This window comes from Mobula birostris, chromosome 17 (assembly GCF_030028105.1).
Source record: "Mobula birostris isolate sMobBir1 chromosome 17, sMobBir1.hap1, whole genome shotgun sequence".
Lineage (NCBI taxonomy): Eukaryota > Metazoa > Chordata > Chondrichthyes > Myliobatiformes > Myliobatidae > Mobula > Mobula birostris.
This window is the reverse complement of record NC_092386.1, coordinates 47,429,084-47,446,269: the sequence shown is the minus strand read 5'-3', so window position 1 is coordinate 47,446,269 and position 17,186 is coordinate 47,429,084. Positions and strand designations below refer to the sequence as shown.

The window sequence follows — 17,186 nt, the reverse complement described above, 5'->3', positions numbered from 1 at the left end:
AAACCTCAAAGGGATGAATGACCTAACTCTGCTCCTATGTCTTTTGGTTTTATGGTAGCCTTTAGTTTTCTCAACAGAAATGCCCAATGGAAAATTTCACAGGTTATCATTGTCCTTGATATCTCATTGAAGCTATTTCAAGATTCGATCAAAATAGATATGAGGAGGGACGTAAAGTGAGCTTGGCTGCTTGTTGTATGTTATTGTGTAGAATTTACTGTGTAGAAAAACATCCAGAACATAATTGATAAATATGTCATTTGATTTGTTTAGCTTCTTCCAATCTATTCAAACATTCATCCATTATTCATACTTTTATCCATTCTAAGATTTTGTCACATACTTCCTGAATTTCTGCTAAATGTGTTGGAGGTGAAACATCAGTTCTGTTTTTTTCTGCAGACGCTGCCTGACCAGTGGAGTGTTTCCAGGAATTTTCAGTATTCATTTCAGATTTGCAGCCTATGCATTTTATTGATTTTTATATCTCTTATATGAAAAATATAAGTATTCTTATATTTCAGTACATGATGTTCTTAAGTACAATTTCAGGCTTTTACGTACTATACTTAGAAAGTAGGTGTCAGAAGGGAACTGATTTATATGCAGATTGTGCAGAAAATTGTTGTGTGATTCCAGCAGAGTCCTGATGAAGGGTCTTGGTCCAAAATGCCGACTTTTCCGTAGATGCTGCCTGGCCTGCTGAGTTCCACCAGCATTTTGTGTGTGTTATTTTGGATTTCCAGCATCTGCAGAATTTCCTGTGTTTGAGTTACGAGTAGCTCCACTTTCTAAAAAGCAAGTCAAGTGAATTAAAATCAAATTTAATGAGGCCAAAATGAAATCTGAATACTTGGAACACTGGAAGAAAACTCTCAGGATATTACAGTTGCAATATTCAAAGCAATTGCAACAGTTAATTCATGCACTTCATAATATCGCCACCATTTCCAGACCCTCCTAAGCTCGAGCCCTTCTAGGATTGAAAGCTATATGACTGCTGACTATCAGCAATTTTCAAAAGTTTATCAATAAACTATGGTGTAAATTTTCTTGATCTAATTTTTATTTTCATGTTTTGTAGGGAAAGAATACTGTCTAAATTGCTTTAGGCTTTTAACATTAATGTCAAAGTGTAAGTCAGGGGATTTCCTTATTAGTTACCAGTTATTAGCTTGTGTTCATTCAAGGCTACACAGACATTTTATTCCATGAATTGCGCATTTGCAGTGAATTATTCTTTTTGCTGATTTTCTTTTGATTGTTATCTTTCATTTCAGGCCTGGGTAAAAAAAAAGATGGAAAAATATCCATTAGGTGCGGTTGTGCAACAAAAATGTCAAGACTATATCTTGAACTACCCGTTAAAGGGGTTATGTTATGATAAACAAATAGCTATCTGGAGGCAAACTCAACACAATAGGCTCTTATATCAGTTATATAACATTGGAAAATTCTACAACACCCATTCAGATAATTTATCAAATAATTAATAAATTTTTGTGTAAAAGTTAATCAAGAAGCCAAATAGAATCAGCAGGAGTTTAATCCTTAAGTTTCAATCCTCAAAAGATCAAAATAAAATGTATTATCAGAGTACATGCATGTCACCACACAACCCTAAGATTTTTTTGCTGAGGGCATACTTAGCACATCTATAGAACAGTAACTGTAAACTGTAAACATCAGGAACTGTAAGTAGCAACTGTGCAAATGCAGATAATAAGTAAATAGCAATAACTAACCGGCATAAAATAACAAGATAAAGGACTCCTTAAATGAGTGTAGTTATCCCCTTCTGTTCAGGAGCCTGATGGTTGAGGGGTAGTAATTGCTCCTTAGCCTGTCGGTGTGAGTGCTGAGGTACCTGTACCTTCTCCCCGATGACAGCAGTGTGAATACAGCATGCCTTGGGCGGTGAGGATCTTTACTGATAGATGCTGCCTTTCTACGGCAACATTTCATGTAGATGTGCTCAATAGCTGGGAGGGTTTTACCCCTAATGTATTTGGTCGAATCCACTATCTTTTGTAGGAATTTTTGCCCGAAGACTTTGGTGTTTTCATACTAGGCTGCAATGCAGTCAGTCGGCGCTCTATTATTTGGAGCTATAGTTCTTCCTTTAGTACCTCTTAATTATGGACTAAATGGAAGTGATAGCACTCTGCTTGCCTTATAAAGACTCAACATAATTTTAAAGAATCTATCTTTGTAGAGTCATAGAACATCTTACCACAGAAGTACGCCCCTGCTGAAATTTCTCATGTTTTCTCATTCAACCCTCTTATTAACAAAATGACTCTCTTCTGAGATCCTTATAACCTCTTGACCTTTTTCTTTACCAGGACATTTCATAATAGACATACTTGTGTAAATATTAATGAACAGAATTAATAGAGTTCCAAGGGGAAGTATGATTTACGATTTACGCCTTGCTAAAATTGCTCCTCAAAATTTTGTTCTAGGACGAATTGATGCTATTCCTGCCAACCTGATCTACATCCTAGGGCTATGCTGAGTATTGCACCTTATTCACTTCCTATAAATGGTATCACCAAAGGCTTGATCAGCAGGGATACTCTCCATTAAATTTCTCACCCAGTATGTCTTTTGCTAGAGGCATTTGTCCATATCTCATCCTATACTCCTTGCTGCCTCCATAAATCAGCCAAGATAATCAAAGACCACTCCCATCCCAGGCATTCAATCTTCTCTCTCCTCCCAAGATACGAAAGCCCGAAAGTGTATACCATTAGGTTCAAAGCCAGTTTCTATTCTACTGTTATAAGACTTCTTGTACAATAAGATGAACTCTTGATCTCACAATCTACCTTGTCATGATTTTCTGCCTAACTATCTGCCTGCACTGTACTTTCACTGTGACTATAACACTATATTCTGCATTCTGAAAATATGTTTCCCTTATGCTACCTCAATATACTGATATGAAGAAATTATCTTTATGGATGGCACACAAAACAAAATTTTCATTGTACCTTGATACAAGTGACAATAATAACCCAATTCACAAGGCTTGACCCAAGGAGCTAAAGTCAATGCGTATCACAGAGAAAATGATTCAATTGTTGGAGTCATTCTTCTCTCAGAGGAGGATGATTGTGATCATCCCAGCTTGAGGACATCACAGAAGTCCAAGAAAGGCTGTGTCCTAGGCCCAAACATCTTCAAGTGCTTCATCATTCACCCTCCTTCTGTTATGTCAGCAGTATACTTCTCACTGATGATCAATTGATGTTCAACTCCATTTGGAGTACTTCAACAAATGGAGCAGCCCACATCTGTGTGCAGCAGGTAGTCTATTTAGTTGCACTACAAAAGTGTCAGTCAATGACCATCTCAACAATCCTTGACATTTGGTGAGATTTCTACCATTAAACTTCCTCTAATCAATACCCCATGAGTCACAATGTTGGAACGTGAAAAAAGTCACCAGAGGGACACTGAAACTAATGGACACAGAAGTGGTTTATTTAACAAAAATGAGCAGCTGTCAATCATATTGAGATACTCTTGAAGGGAGAGGCCTGTATGACCCAATAATACATGATATTTTGCATGCTAAAGATCAAAGGTAACAGCAGGGCATTTCTGTATCAACAATGCTTCCTTTGAGTTACATGTAATTTTTGCACCCACACTCCATACACATAAAATTAATCAGCATTGTCTGGCTTTTAATCATCTGGTGTCCACAGCTCCAGGAAAACTATTGATCAGGGCTGCAGTTTAAATTTAATCTACAATCCATGTTCACGTCTGAAGAATGGCTGCTATGGAACTTAATATTAGTTATATACCCTCATTCCAGAGTATGCCCCAACAGCCATTGAGCAGGGTCTGAACTGGACCACCCACATACTTCTTGTGGCTACAAGACCTGGCCAGGAAGCTCTGTAGCAAGTGATTCCTCCCTTAACACCCCAAAGACTTTCCACCATCTACCAAACACATCAGGAATATTGTGAGGCATTTCCAACTTTTCTAAATGAGCCCAGCTCCATGATGCTAAAGATACTAAACGTGATGCTAAAGATACTAATCGCCCAGGAGAGGGCAGCTGTTTAACTGATACACTATCTGGCACCCTACGCTTTTACTCCCACCACTACTAGCACTGTGTACGTCAACAAAATGCACCACATATACTTATCATTAAGAGGACAAGGGCAGCAGGTGCATGGGAACATGGGAACACATACTCCCTTCCAATCTGCAAATCACCCTGACTTCACCACTTCTGAATTTCCATCCTCAACCTCTCTAGCTGACAACAGGAAGTGAATACTTCTCCAGAAGGATTTCAGCATTTAAGAGGATGATTCACCATTACCTTCTCGGTGACAATTAGTGTTGAGCAATAATGCTTGACATGGTAGCAACGTCCACGTCTGAGCAATGAATAACCCCCTGTAGGCCTTGATCATCCATCACCATCGTGCTCACAAACTTGCTCGGCCACGAGCCACTCAACTCCTCCCACTGATGTCTTAGCTCAGGGACTGGCAGCAGTAAATTTGTAAACTCTGAATGCCTGTTTATAAGCTGATGCAACCTTTACGTCCTGCAGCAGACGCAATCCCCCTCACAGGCACATTCCTGATAAGAAACCTCTTAATGTATGTTAGTTAACCTGACCTTTAGCTTTAGTGCAGAGTTTATGCCCTGTCAGAAAATCTACAAGGTTCTGTTTAATTGTGCATCCTAAATGGTCTTACAGCGAAATACTAATGAATCATTCATGCTGTATTTGACTCCTGCCAAAAAGTAGCTCAATCCTTTCAAACAAAAATACCAAATGTTGTTTTCTTTACATGTGCCTGTGCCTGGCATTGCCCATATAAATGTTGTACCACTGGAATAAAACATAAGCACATGCTTTGATTCTGGCTGCTTTTAAAAGATTTTGTTGGATTTTCTGCTGGTGAAAAGAAGTATATATTTAAAAGGTGTTGTACAGAACTGCTTTTTATATTTAAAAGCAGATCGTTGAACATCCATCAGTGCCCCTTCATGGAATTTGATTAAAATTTTATTTATTTAGAGGTACAGCATGGAACAGACCCTTCTGGCCCAACATGCCAAACCACCCAGCAACCCATCTATTTAACCCTAGCCTAGTCGCAGCACAATATACAAAGTCCAATTAACCTACTAACTGGTATGTCAATGGAACTTGGGAAGAAACCAGGGCACATCGAGGAAACCCACGTGTATCACGGGAAGGAGGTGCAAAGGGATCTGAGGATCATCATGTGGGATTCCCTAAAGGTTAACCTGCAAGTTGAGTCAGTGGCAAAGGCGGCAAATGCAATGTTAGTGTTCATTTTGAGAGGACGAGGATATAAAAGCAAGGATGCAATGCTGAGGCTTTATAAGGCATTGGTCAGACCACGCTTGGAGTATTGTGAGCAATTATGGGCCCCTTATCTAGGGAAACATGTGCTGGTATTGGAAAGGGTTCAGTGGAGCTTCACAAGAATGATTCTGGAAATAAGAGGGTTAACATATGAGGAGCATTCGATGGCTCTGGGCCTGTACTGACTGGAGTTCAGAAGAATGAGGGCGGAAATCTCAATGAAACCTATTGAATATTGAAAAACTGATATAGGGTGGATGTGGAGAGGATGTTTCCTATTGTGGGGGAGTCTGGGGCAAAAAGGCACAGCCTTAGAATAGAGGGACATCCATTTAGAACAGGGATGAGGCAGAATTTATTTATCCACAGGGTAGTGAAATAGTGGACTTCATTGCCACAGATGGCTGTGGAGACCAAGTCACGTAAAATATATAAAGCAGAGTTGGTGGGTTCTTGGTTGGTCAGAGCATCAGAGGATATGGGGAGAAGGCAGGAGAATGTTATTGAGGGGATAATAAATCAGCCATGATGGAATGGCAGAGTGCACTTGATGGGAAAAATGGCCTAAATCTGCTCTTGTATTGTGAGGTCTTATGATCTAAACTCTAGTGCAGACAGTGTTGAAATAGAACTCCAAACTCTGGAGCCCTGAGCACATTCTCTGTTAGTTATTGACAAAAATGATGCATTTTACTATATGTTTCAATCTACATCGTTTAATTCTTTCTAATGACAGACCAGGAATTAAACCAGTGATCTCCTTGCTGCCCAGCAAGTAAAACGTACAGAACTTTTATGTGAATCAGAATCAGGTTTAATATCACTGGCCTGTGCTGTGAAATGTGTTGTTTTGCAGCAGCAATACATAAAGATATAAATTAAGTTGTATTAAATTGTCCACTCAGGATTCTGATGGTGGAGGGGAAGAAGCTGTTTCTAAAACGTTGAGTGTCACAACAACATGTCACAAGTAACTGTGACTTGGAATTGTTCTGTGTGGTTGGCCTTGAGGCCAAAGATCATGACAGGTTAGATTTTGACAGACTACCAGCTCATACAACAAGAGGAATATAATATTGTGTTTCACCATGGTAACAAAGTGGTTAGTGAGCCTGTAGAAAACTGGAAGAACCAGAAAGAATGTCTATCACTTCCTAATTAAATCCTAAAATTTCAATGGAGAGCTTCAGGATATTTGGTTGGATTATTAAGAAGACCTGAAGCAAATTAGGTCCCATTTGACAGGCTTTTTTCAAGGGAGCATGAATTTAGTCCTTTTGTTACCAATCTCAGACTTGGTGACACAATTTAAAATTGACATAACCTTCTGAGAAGCAGAGAGTTTATTCGTCATTTGTCATTGCTTTCCGTTGGGACTATTGTGACTGATTAAACTGAGCCACACAGAAACCGTAACTGGGAGATAGAAAAAGCTTCATTCAACCCTGCAAAGGGAATCTAGTTTTCCTCACTTCCTCACTTTATACTTTTTAAACACAATGGTATAAATGTTCTGCAGTTTTAATGGTCTCAGTATTATCACACGCACGCAACTTTAGGATTTTGAATGTAGACAGTTTGCACATCCCGACTAGCAGACTCCCTTTAAATATTCAATACTGAGGGCTAGTCTCAAAGCTTCTGAGTATAAACTCCTGACATCCAAAATACGCCTTTGGTATGTTGATATGGGATGGTCCTTAAATATGCAACTATCCAGAATATTAAATAACAAAACAGACATGCCTTGAGCTGCACATTAGGTGGCAAAAATATGAACTTAACAATGTTTTAATGCAGGAGATGGTCACATAATGCCTTCCCTAATCTCACATTTTAATTGATGGTTTCAATAACCATCAATTAAAATGGACATTCAGAAGAACACACAAAAGTGCTGGAAAAACTCAGCAGGTCAGGCAGCATTTATGCAGGTGAATAAACAGCCAACGTTTCGGGCTGAGACCTTTCATCAGGACTGGAAGTGAAGAAGGAGGAAGCCACCAGAATAAGAAGCTGGGTTGGGGGGTGGGGGGAAGGCAAAAGAAAACAAGCTGGCGGGTGATAGGTGATGGAAAAAGTGGATAGATGAAGGAAGGGTTTGAAGTGCATGAAGGGGCCATGGACACTCATTCACTTTCCCCACCCCCACCTTTTTGTTCCAGCATCTGCAGAATCTCTTGCGTTTACGGGCATTAATTTATTGTCTTTTCTTGCATAGTTTCAATGGTACAGAATCAGAATGTCCGACATCTAGTTTCAATTCCAGTCTGTGCTCTGTTTATTGAGTTTAGTGAGGATAGAAAAGCAGAAGTCAGTCACGACTTCAGTTCCTTAATGCTTTTCTATGATGCTCAGTTCATGTGTTTTAACAGAGGATGTGGTGACAATGCCTGCTTACAGGCCACAGGGGCAGGGCATGGAACATGGCCAAGGTTACTTGTTGAATTAGCAGGGCATATATCAAAGTCAAGATTTCAGTGTTTGATGTTTAATGCAAGATTGCAAAGTAGACACATGTATAAGAAACTATCAATTGCTGAAATATCAATAATAAGGGAACATTAAGAGCAAGAGTAGGCCATTCTGCTCCTAAAGCCTGTGACAACCTTCCAGAACAACATGGCTGAAATTTAGCAAATGCCACCCTGCACCCCTGATTCCCAGTATCTCAGAATCAGAGTTAGAATCAGGCTTATTATCATCGCCATGTGTCGTGAAATTTGTTAACTTAGCAGCAGCAGTTCAATTCAATACATAATATAGAAGAATAAATAAATAAATAAATAAATAAATAAATAAGTTACATGGTACATATATTGAATAGATTAAAAATCGTGCAAAAAAACAGAAATAGTATATATTTAAAAAGTGAGGTAGTGTTCAAGGGCTCAATGTCCATTTAGGAATCGGATGGCAGAGGGGAAGAAGCTGTTCCTGAATCACTGAGTGTGTGCCTTCAGGCTTCTGTACCTCCTACCTGATGGTAACGGTGAGAAAAGGGCATACCCTGGGTGCTGGAGGTCCTTAATAATGGATGCTGCCTTTCTGAGACACTGCTCCTTGAGGATGTCCTGTGTACTTTGTAGGTTAGTACCCAAGATGTTGCCGACTAAATTTACAACCCTCTGCAACTTCTTTCGGTCCTGTGCCATAGCCCTCCCGTAACAGACAGTGATGCAGCCTGTCAGAACGCTCTCCATGGTACATCTATAGAAGTTCTTGAGTGTATTTGTTGACATACCAAATCTCTTCAAACTCCTAATGAAGTATTGTCACTGTCTTGCCTTCTTTATAACTGCATCGATATGTTGGGACCAGGTAAGGCCTTCAGAGATCTTGACACCCAGGAACTGCTTACTCTCTCCAATTCTGATCCCTCTCTGAGGATTGGTATGTGTTCCTTCGTCTTATCCTTCCTGAAGTCCACAATCAGCTCTTTCGTCTTACCGACATTGAGTGCTAGGTTGTTGCTGTGACATCACTCCACTAGTTGGCATATCTCACTCCTGTATGCTCTCTCGTCACTAACTGAGATTCTACCAACAATGGTTGTACCATCAGCAAATTTATAGATGGCATTTGAGCTATGCCAAGCCACACAGTCATGTGTATATAGAGAGTAGAGCAGTGGGCTAAGTACACACCCCTGAGGTGCACCAGTGTTGATCATCAGCGAGGAGGATATGTTATCACTAATCCGCACAGATTGTGGTCTTCTGGTTAGGAAGTCAAGGATCCAATTGGAGATGGCGATACAAAAGCCTAGGCTCTGTAACTTCTCAATCAGAATTGTGGGAATGATGGTATTTTATGCTGAGCTATAGTCGATGAACAGCATCCTGACATTGGTGTTTGTGTTGTCTAGGTGGTCTAAAGCTGTGTGAAGAGCCATTGAGATTGCATGTGCTGTTGACCTATTGTGGCGATAGAGAAATTGCAATGGATCCGGGTCCTTGCTAAGGCAGAAGCTCAGTCTAGTCATGACCAACCCTTCAAATCATTTCATCACTGTAGATCTGAGTGCTACTGGGAGACAGTCACTAAGGCAGCTCACATTATTCTTCTTAGGCACTGGTATAATTGTTGCTTTTTTGAAGGAAGTGGGAACTTCTGCCCATAACAGTGAGAGGTTGAAAATGTCCTTGAATACTCTTGCCAGTTGGTTAGCATAGGTTTTCAGAGCCTTACCAGGTACTCCATCGGGACCTTCTGCCTTACAAGGGTTCACTCTCTTTAAAGACAGCCTAACATCGGCCTCTGAGACAGAGATCGCAAAGTCATCAGATGCAGCAGGGATCTTCACAGCAGTAGTTATATTCTCTCTTTCAAAGCTCGAATAGAAGGTGTTGAGTTCATCTAGTAGTGAAGCATCGCTGCCATTCGTGCTATTGGGTTTCGCTTTGTAGGAAGTAATGTCTTGCAAACCCTATCAGAGTTGTCGTATATCTGATGTCACCTCCAACCTCGTTCAAGATTGTCTCTTTATCCTTGAAATAGTCCTGCACAAGTCATACCTGGTTTTCTGGTACAGGCCTGGGTCATCGGACTTGAATGCCACAGATCTAGCCTTCAGCAGATGACGTACCTGCTGGTTCATCCATGGCTTTTGGTTTGGAAATGTACAGGAAGCCTCTGTAAGCACACAGTCATCCACACAGGTTTTAATGAAGTCGTTAACAACTGCAGTATACTCATCCAGGTTCAAAGATGAATCCCTGAATACACTCCAGTCCACCGATTCAAAGCAGTCCTGTAGGTGCTCTTGTGCTTCCCTCATCCGTACCTCCTTGGTCCTCACTACTCATGCTGCAGTCTTCAGTCTCTGCCTGTACTCAGGGAGTAGAAGTACAGCCAGGTGATTAGACTTCCCGAAGTGAGGGTGTGGAATAGCACAGTAGCTATTCTTGTAATATCACTTAAAATATCTTTAAGCCTATCGACCTTTGCCTTAAACATATTCAGCAACTAAAACTCCATGTTCTTGGATAGAGAATTCCAAAGCCTCACTGTCCTTCGGGTGAAGGCATTTCTTTTCATCTTAGTCCTGGATACCAGACACCTCTTCTGTGGCTACAAATTTTGGTTCTTCTGAGTCCTGCCAGGGGAAAAATTGTACCTGCATCTACATACTCAATCCCCACAAGAATTTTATCTGTTTCAATGAGACGAATTCTCATTCTTATAAAGTATAGAAAGTGTAGGCTGGAACTGTTTAATTGCTTCTGATTTGATATCCTTCTATATCAGGAATCAATCTGGTTTTACCCCTCTATCTGCAGAGAGGACTAGATGGGATGAATGGCCTAATTCTGTTCCTATGTCTTACGTTCTATGTCTTATCACAGGTACAGTATATCCTTCCTTAAATGAGGAGCCCAGGTCTGTTCATGGTAAGGCCCAGCCATTATTGAGCTGTCAGTTTTGAGGAGCATGGTGTCAGCAAATTATATCTTCCCTGCAGATGGAAATCTGTCAGAAAGTAAAAAAAAATGTGGAGAAGATGACAGCTTCCTTATTCATTAGTTACATTACCTAAGCTGTTTTAAGTAAGTAATGGTTTTGGTGCATCAAACAAGTGTTGACTTGTCAAAGGTAAAGAAACTACTGGTGAAAATTTGCATGAATAACAATATCTTAATCTATTTATTCACTGACTATTTCTAGGAAGTTAAAATCTGCTGATGTAGTGCAGTCTGGGCATGCCTGAATATTGGCATTCTCTTGTGTCTCCTGTTCTGTAAATAACTCAGCAACATTCAGGAGTGAATTACCTATCCTGATTTTCTTATCACCAAAAGCTTACAAGTTCACTGTAGAGGAGAAAAGAGTAGAAAGGACCAGTAATAGCTTTTCAAAGGGTCAAAGGCTCATTTATTATCAAAGTTTATAACTCTGAAATTCTTCTTCTCCAGATAGCCATGAAACCAAGGAAGAAAAGTACAGCAACACACTCATCAACTCCCAAATCCCTCCTCTCCACACAGAAAAACAAACTAAAATAGAACAGGCACATCGACCCCTAAATCCCTCCTCTCCACACAAAAAAAAACAAACTAAAATAGAACAGGCACATTGACCACCAAATCCCCCTACTCCACACACAAAAAAGTGAGAAAAATCAGATGAAAAACACAGAATATATAAAAAAAGATATGGCTGGGAAAAAAGTCTGTAGTCCGAGTCCATATCCAAAACGCAGAGAACCTGTGTAACATTCTTTGGGCAAAGCATGCGTGCGCCTTGATGCTTCAAACTCCCTCGTCACTTTAAACGGATGAACAATGGAAGCTTTAATCAGCGAAATGGAGTCGAACATCGGCTCATGCCCCATCCCGCAGCTTGCTTCCCACGAGGTTCACACACGGTGCCCCTGCATCCCGGACTCCTCTCGGAGACTGCAGAGTGCTGAAGCACACAAACGATCCCCAAACTGTGAATCACTAGCTCCAACAGTTCCAGAATTACTCAATTTCTGATGGTAAATTGGATGGACATGAAGATCATTTTGCTAAAACAGCAGATGAGTCAGTGATACTTGGTGAGGCATGAAGTACAGCTTTCTAAATGTTCCTTCTGTAGTATTAGACGTATGTTTTTCTTTAAGTACCTGTATTAACTGAGTTAAGTTCCTGTATTAACTGAGACTATTGAGTTGATAGGCCACACCTTGAGTTAAACTTTAGCACAGATTGCACAGTATGTACTTTTGAACAGGCTGAATGATCTGGCGATATTGACTCACCTCCCTCAATTCTCACTACTACTGTCGGGCAGGAGGTGTAGAGTCTTGGATTTCACACCGCCAGGTTCGGGAGCAGAGGTTGCAGTGTGGCCATCAGGCTCCGGGAGCAACTTCACTCGCAGCTGCGCTGACCTGGCTCAGCAGCTGTCGACTCACATTTGGGGACTCTGCAGTACCATTTTTTTTTTAACTCTTTGTACGATTTGTCCGCTTTCGCACATTGAACATGTGGCGATCTTTGCTGTGTGTGGTTTTTCGGGAATTCTGTTGCATTTCCTTGTTGTGTGAGTGTCTGCAAGAAGATGAACATCAGGCCTGTATATGGTATATACACTTCAATAATAAATTTGAACTTTGAAATCAGAAGTGCAAAGGAGCCTGGAAGTCCTATTTAATGATTCCCTTAAGATTAATTTGCAGGTTGAGTCAGTAGCAAAGAAGGTAAGGGCAACTTTACTGTTCATTTCAAAAGGACTAGAAATGCTCAGGTATTGGTCAGACTGCATTGAAATGAATTGAATTGACTTCATTACTTACATCTTTCATATACATGAGGAGTAAAAATCTTTACGTTACATTTTCATCTAAATGTACAATGTGCAATTTATTGTAATTTATAATAAATATTGTGTACAACAGGATAGTCAATATAACATAGAAATACAGTTGCGTCAACATGAAATAACCAGTCTGATGGCCTGGTGGAAGCAGTTGTCCCAGAGCCTATTGGTCCTGGCTTTTATGCTGCGATACCATTTCCCGGAACAGTTTGTGGTTGGGGTGACTCGGGCCCCCAATAATCCTTCGGGCCCTTTTTATACACCTGTCTTTGTAAATGTCCTGAATAGTGGGAAGTTCACATCTACAGATATTCTGGGCTGTCTGACTCACTCCCTGCAGAGTCCTACGACTGAGGGAAGTATAGTTCCCATACCAGACAGTTGTGGCCCTATAGAAAGTTCTTAGGATTTGGAGGCCCATACCAAACTTCTTCAACCATCTGAGGTGAAAGAGGAGATTCTTGGTGATGTTTATGCCGAGGAATTTAAAGCTCCTCACCCTCTCAACCCCAGACTGATTGATGTCAATAGAGGCTAGCCTGTCTCCATTCCTCCTGTAATCCACAACCAGATACTTGTTCATGATTGAATAATGGAGCAAACTCAATGGGCTGAATGGTTTAATTCTGGTGTTGTATCTTGTGTAGCACACCGCAAAATATCCCTTGTACCTTCCCAGGCTCTGAAATAACGTACCCTTGCTAATATCTACACCAATCCACTTGCCTGTAACCACGAGCTGTAAGCACGATCCACAGTAATCCTGCTGAAGATGATAGCACATTGGACTCTGTGTCACCACACCTACATATAAACAGACCTTGAGTGGGGTTTAAGTCATGTTTATTCTTCCTTCTCACTGCATCCTATTAATAGCGATGGCAATGATTGAGCTTTATTTTGTAGTAATTTGCCAACACAGCTGGACAATAAGTTGTAAGAAAGTCCTGTCAACATGCAGCCACTTCACATAAACTCCATTTCATCCTGACTAGATCCGTTTCAGATTTAGCCAATGTCTTTGAGCACTGGGTACAATCAAGCGCATAAATAAACATAGCAAGAATGAACGTAGTGGCATTGCAGGTATAAGGACTAGACAGCAGGAGGGTCACAAACCATGTCCCGCCATCACCACAATAAGGTGCCATGATCTTAAAATACTCTGTTCAGAATCTGAGCCAGAGACTGAGGTCTCCTTTTTCAATATCTGTGGATGGATGTGAGACTGTTCAGCTACCAGTCACAATGAAAGAAAGCTCCGTATCAGAAGACTCTAGAGGAGGGGTGTTTCATGATGATCTGCTATTCAGTTGCCACAGACGCAGCTGATGATGCCAAGACCCAAAACATCGACTGTCCATTTCCCTCCACAGATGCTGTCTAACCGGCTGAGTTCCTCCAGCATCTTATGTGTTGGATTGGAACAGCCAGACCTTTCCTCGGGGACATGAATCTAGTACAAATCTGGAGTACTTTCATTGTGACTTGTCTGCGATGGTTGATAATTTTTAATCTGATTCAGTGCTCTATGGAGCTGAAAAAGGTTCTCTTATTAATAGCTTTTCACAATGATTATAATTCAAATCGATTACAAAACACTTCAGAACATCGTAAGAACTTTAAGTAGAAAGATTTACCTCAGTGAGTAGATTCCACTTCTCCATGACCAACGGTCTCCTTCTTTTCTCTGACCTGCAATAGTAACTAATTGAGAACTTCTGGTTGCCTCAGTAGGTACCTTCACTCCTAATGCATCTGCCCTAGGGATGAACAGTAAATGTGATTTCAACAATATTCCTGGCATATCCAAAAAACACAACCATTAGAGAAAAAAAAAGGAGAGAAGGAAATCGAATGTCATTTCAGACTACACTTAAATATGCTGGTACCAACTGTGGTGTGATTTTTCTCTGGTCTACCAGTAAAGCATGCAAGGAATTTCACTAGTTCAACATTAAAAGAAACAGTAAAATTTAGAAAAGATCCTTAGAGGAAAACAAACACAATTAAAAAAATATCAAATCAGAATCAGAATCAAATCAAAATCAGGTTTAATATCATTGGCATACAACAAAATTCATGCATATTCTGAATATTATTTTTGTTTGCATTTGATTTCCTCCAAGGATCATTTCTAACTTTTACAGTTTTTAAAAAATATTTTTCCTGTTGCAATTGTGTGAAATGATATTGATTCCACAAGCTTCTTCTTGGCTATGCTTTCATAATATTATTAGCTCAATGAACAGTGGTCTGTTCCTAATGGCAGTTTCCGTTGGATGAAAGCTACAAGCTCTTTGGATATTTTCCTTGTCAATTATATTTCAGACAGTATAACAGAGAAAATCTAAACAACAGGAAGATTATTTTTATTCTATACTGTCAATTTTACATCCAGAGTTCAGTTTTTTAAAAATTGACAATGTGGAAGAAGGTGGTCTGGGCATTAGAGATCGTATCTTATGCGGATAGGTTGAATGAGCTAGGCTTTTCTGTTCGGAGCAAGGGAGGATAAGAAGTGACTTGATAAAGGTGTACAAGATGACAAGAGCCATAGATTGAGTAGAAAGCCAGAGACCTTTTCCCCAGGGTGGAAATGGCGAATACCAATCATTTTAAGGTGATTGGGAAAAAGATATGGGGGGGGGTGAAAGGAATATCAGAGGTAAGTTCTTTTACACAGAGTGGTCAGAGCATGGAATACCCTGGGGGTTGGTGGTAGGAGCCGATGAATTAGGTACATGTGAGAAACTCTTAGATAGGCACATGGATGACAGGAAAATGGAGGGCTTAGTGGCAAGAAAGAGTTAGAATGATCTTAGAGTAGTTTAAAAGGTCAGCACAACATCATGGGCCTAAGGGCCTGTGCTACATTCTATGTTCTATATTCTATATTCCATAGGCAGGAGACTGGGGCTATTGGGAAAAATGGATCAGCCATGATGAAATGGTGGAGCAGACTCTATGGGCCAAATGGCCTAATTCTGCTCCTATATCTTATAGTCTTATGGTTCTAAAACAAAATACATCTTTATTGTCCATTGAACCAGACACACAATAGGATAGGGAGTGATGAACTGCAGGATCATTTTGAGATAAAAGGTCAATTTAAATACTTACACTTTAAGATAATCTCTATGAACAGCAGTCTAAAAATTGCAAAGCAACAGCAGGGTAGGGATGCTGCTGGCTTACTCTCCCTTCTTACCTGCTACCCGAAGAAAGTACGAAAGATAGGCTAGAGGAATTCAGGCACCTTGTTTATTTAACCCATTCACCATCAAGCATCACATTACAGCATTATTTCTGCTGATTTTGATAACTGGTTGCATTTTGTGGATATTGTAAAAGACAACAAATTTGTTAATTTAGCCCATTGCATGATATTTTATTTTGACTGGTTTTAATCAGGCGAACTGACATGGGTATGCAGAAAAAAAATTATGTATAATAAAAGGGGTCTTATGTTCTCCCAGATCATTCTGTATCAAGTTACTTTCCAAACTAAACCATGCCCCAAGCTAAGGGTTTGAGGGGGTGGGGGCTGAGGAGTTGATGTGGATTGGAACTGGTCTTTTCAATTAAGTGTAAAATACACATTTGCAAAGGGGGTAAAATGCAAGACAGATGCTCAAATAACTGTTTGTGTTGGAGGACTGAGCCACTTACTTGAATGCTATTAATCTGTTCGAATTTGCTTCAAGTCAGTTGCTGAATGAATTGTTATTTCTTTGACTGTTTTTGTAGCTTTATTTGCAATTGCTTGCTGCCAGCTATTTTCTCCTGTCTGCTGAATAACTAACCCCTTTAATAGAGTAAATGTTGTGCAACCACGTTTGGCTCCAATTATTTTGGATATATGTCAAGATCAATCTGTGCTGGTAATGCACTGGTTACTTTCCCTTGTATTTGCATAAACATCTTAATTTCTTGTTTCACTAAGACTCTAAAGTACCTCTTTCTTCCACTCTAAAGATCTTGCCTTTGTCTGCCTCAGAGGAGTCATGAGCCAAGCCCTAGTGAAGAGCCGTAAACAGACAATGTATAAAGATAAACCTCTCCAAAGATCGTCACCGCGTGGTGGTGGAGAGACTTGTGAGTTCCTGAAATCCCGAGAGTGATGCCGTCTGGAGTTTGGTTCCGTGGTGGTAAGGTGAATGGGGAGTTTGGAGATTCCAGACGAAGAGCAATCCAACCGAGGTCTCAGTGGTGGAACTGGCGGAAGATGATAACCCCTCCACAATGGCAGTGAAGGGTCCCCAGTCATCTTGCATTTCACGCCACTGAACCCTGACCCTGATCTGTCAAAGACCATGTGGTGGTTGCCCATGTTAACAAAGTCATGCACAGGCAATGTTCAGTGAGGGAATAACCCCAAAGGAGAATATCATAGTCAACTCGAGTGATTGCACTACTACAGACAATAAATATATTGACTTGATATCGCCACGTATGATATGGGAGACATTTCCCTATTGTATTCTATTGCCTGAGTATATTT

General features: G+C 40.3%; 1 long non-coding RNA gene across 1 annotated transcript; it reads right to left on the bottom strand.

Moving 5' to 3' along the window:
• Positions 1–340: 340 nt before the first annotated feature.
• Positions 341–4,455, bottom strand: LOC140211412 (uncharacterized). The gene is made up of 3 exons (XR_011889455.1): positions 4,352–4,455; positions 1,165–1,282; positions 341–791 (listed from the first exon to the last, which is right to left on the bottom strand). It is a non-coding gene; the product is annotated as an uncharacterized lncRNA (long non-coding RNA).
• Positions 4,456–17,186: the final 12,731 nt, after the last annotated feature.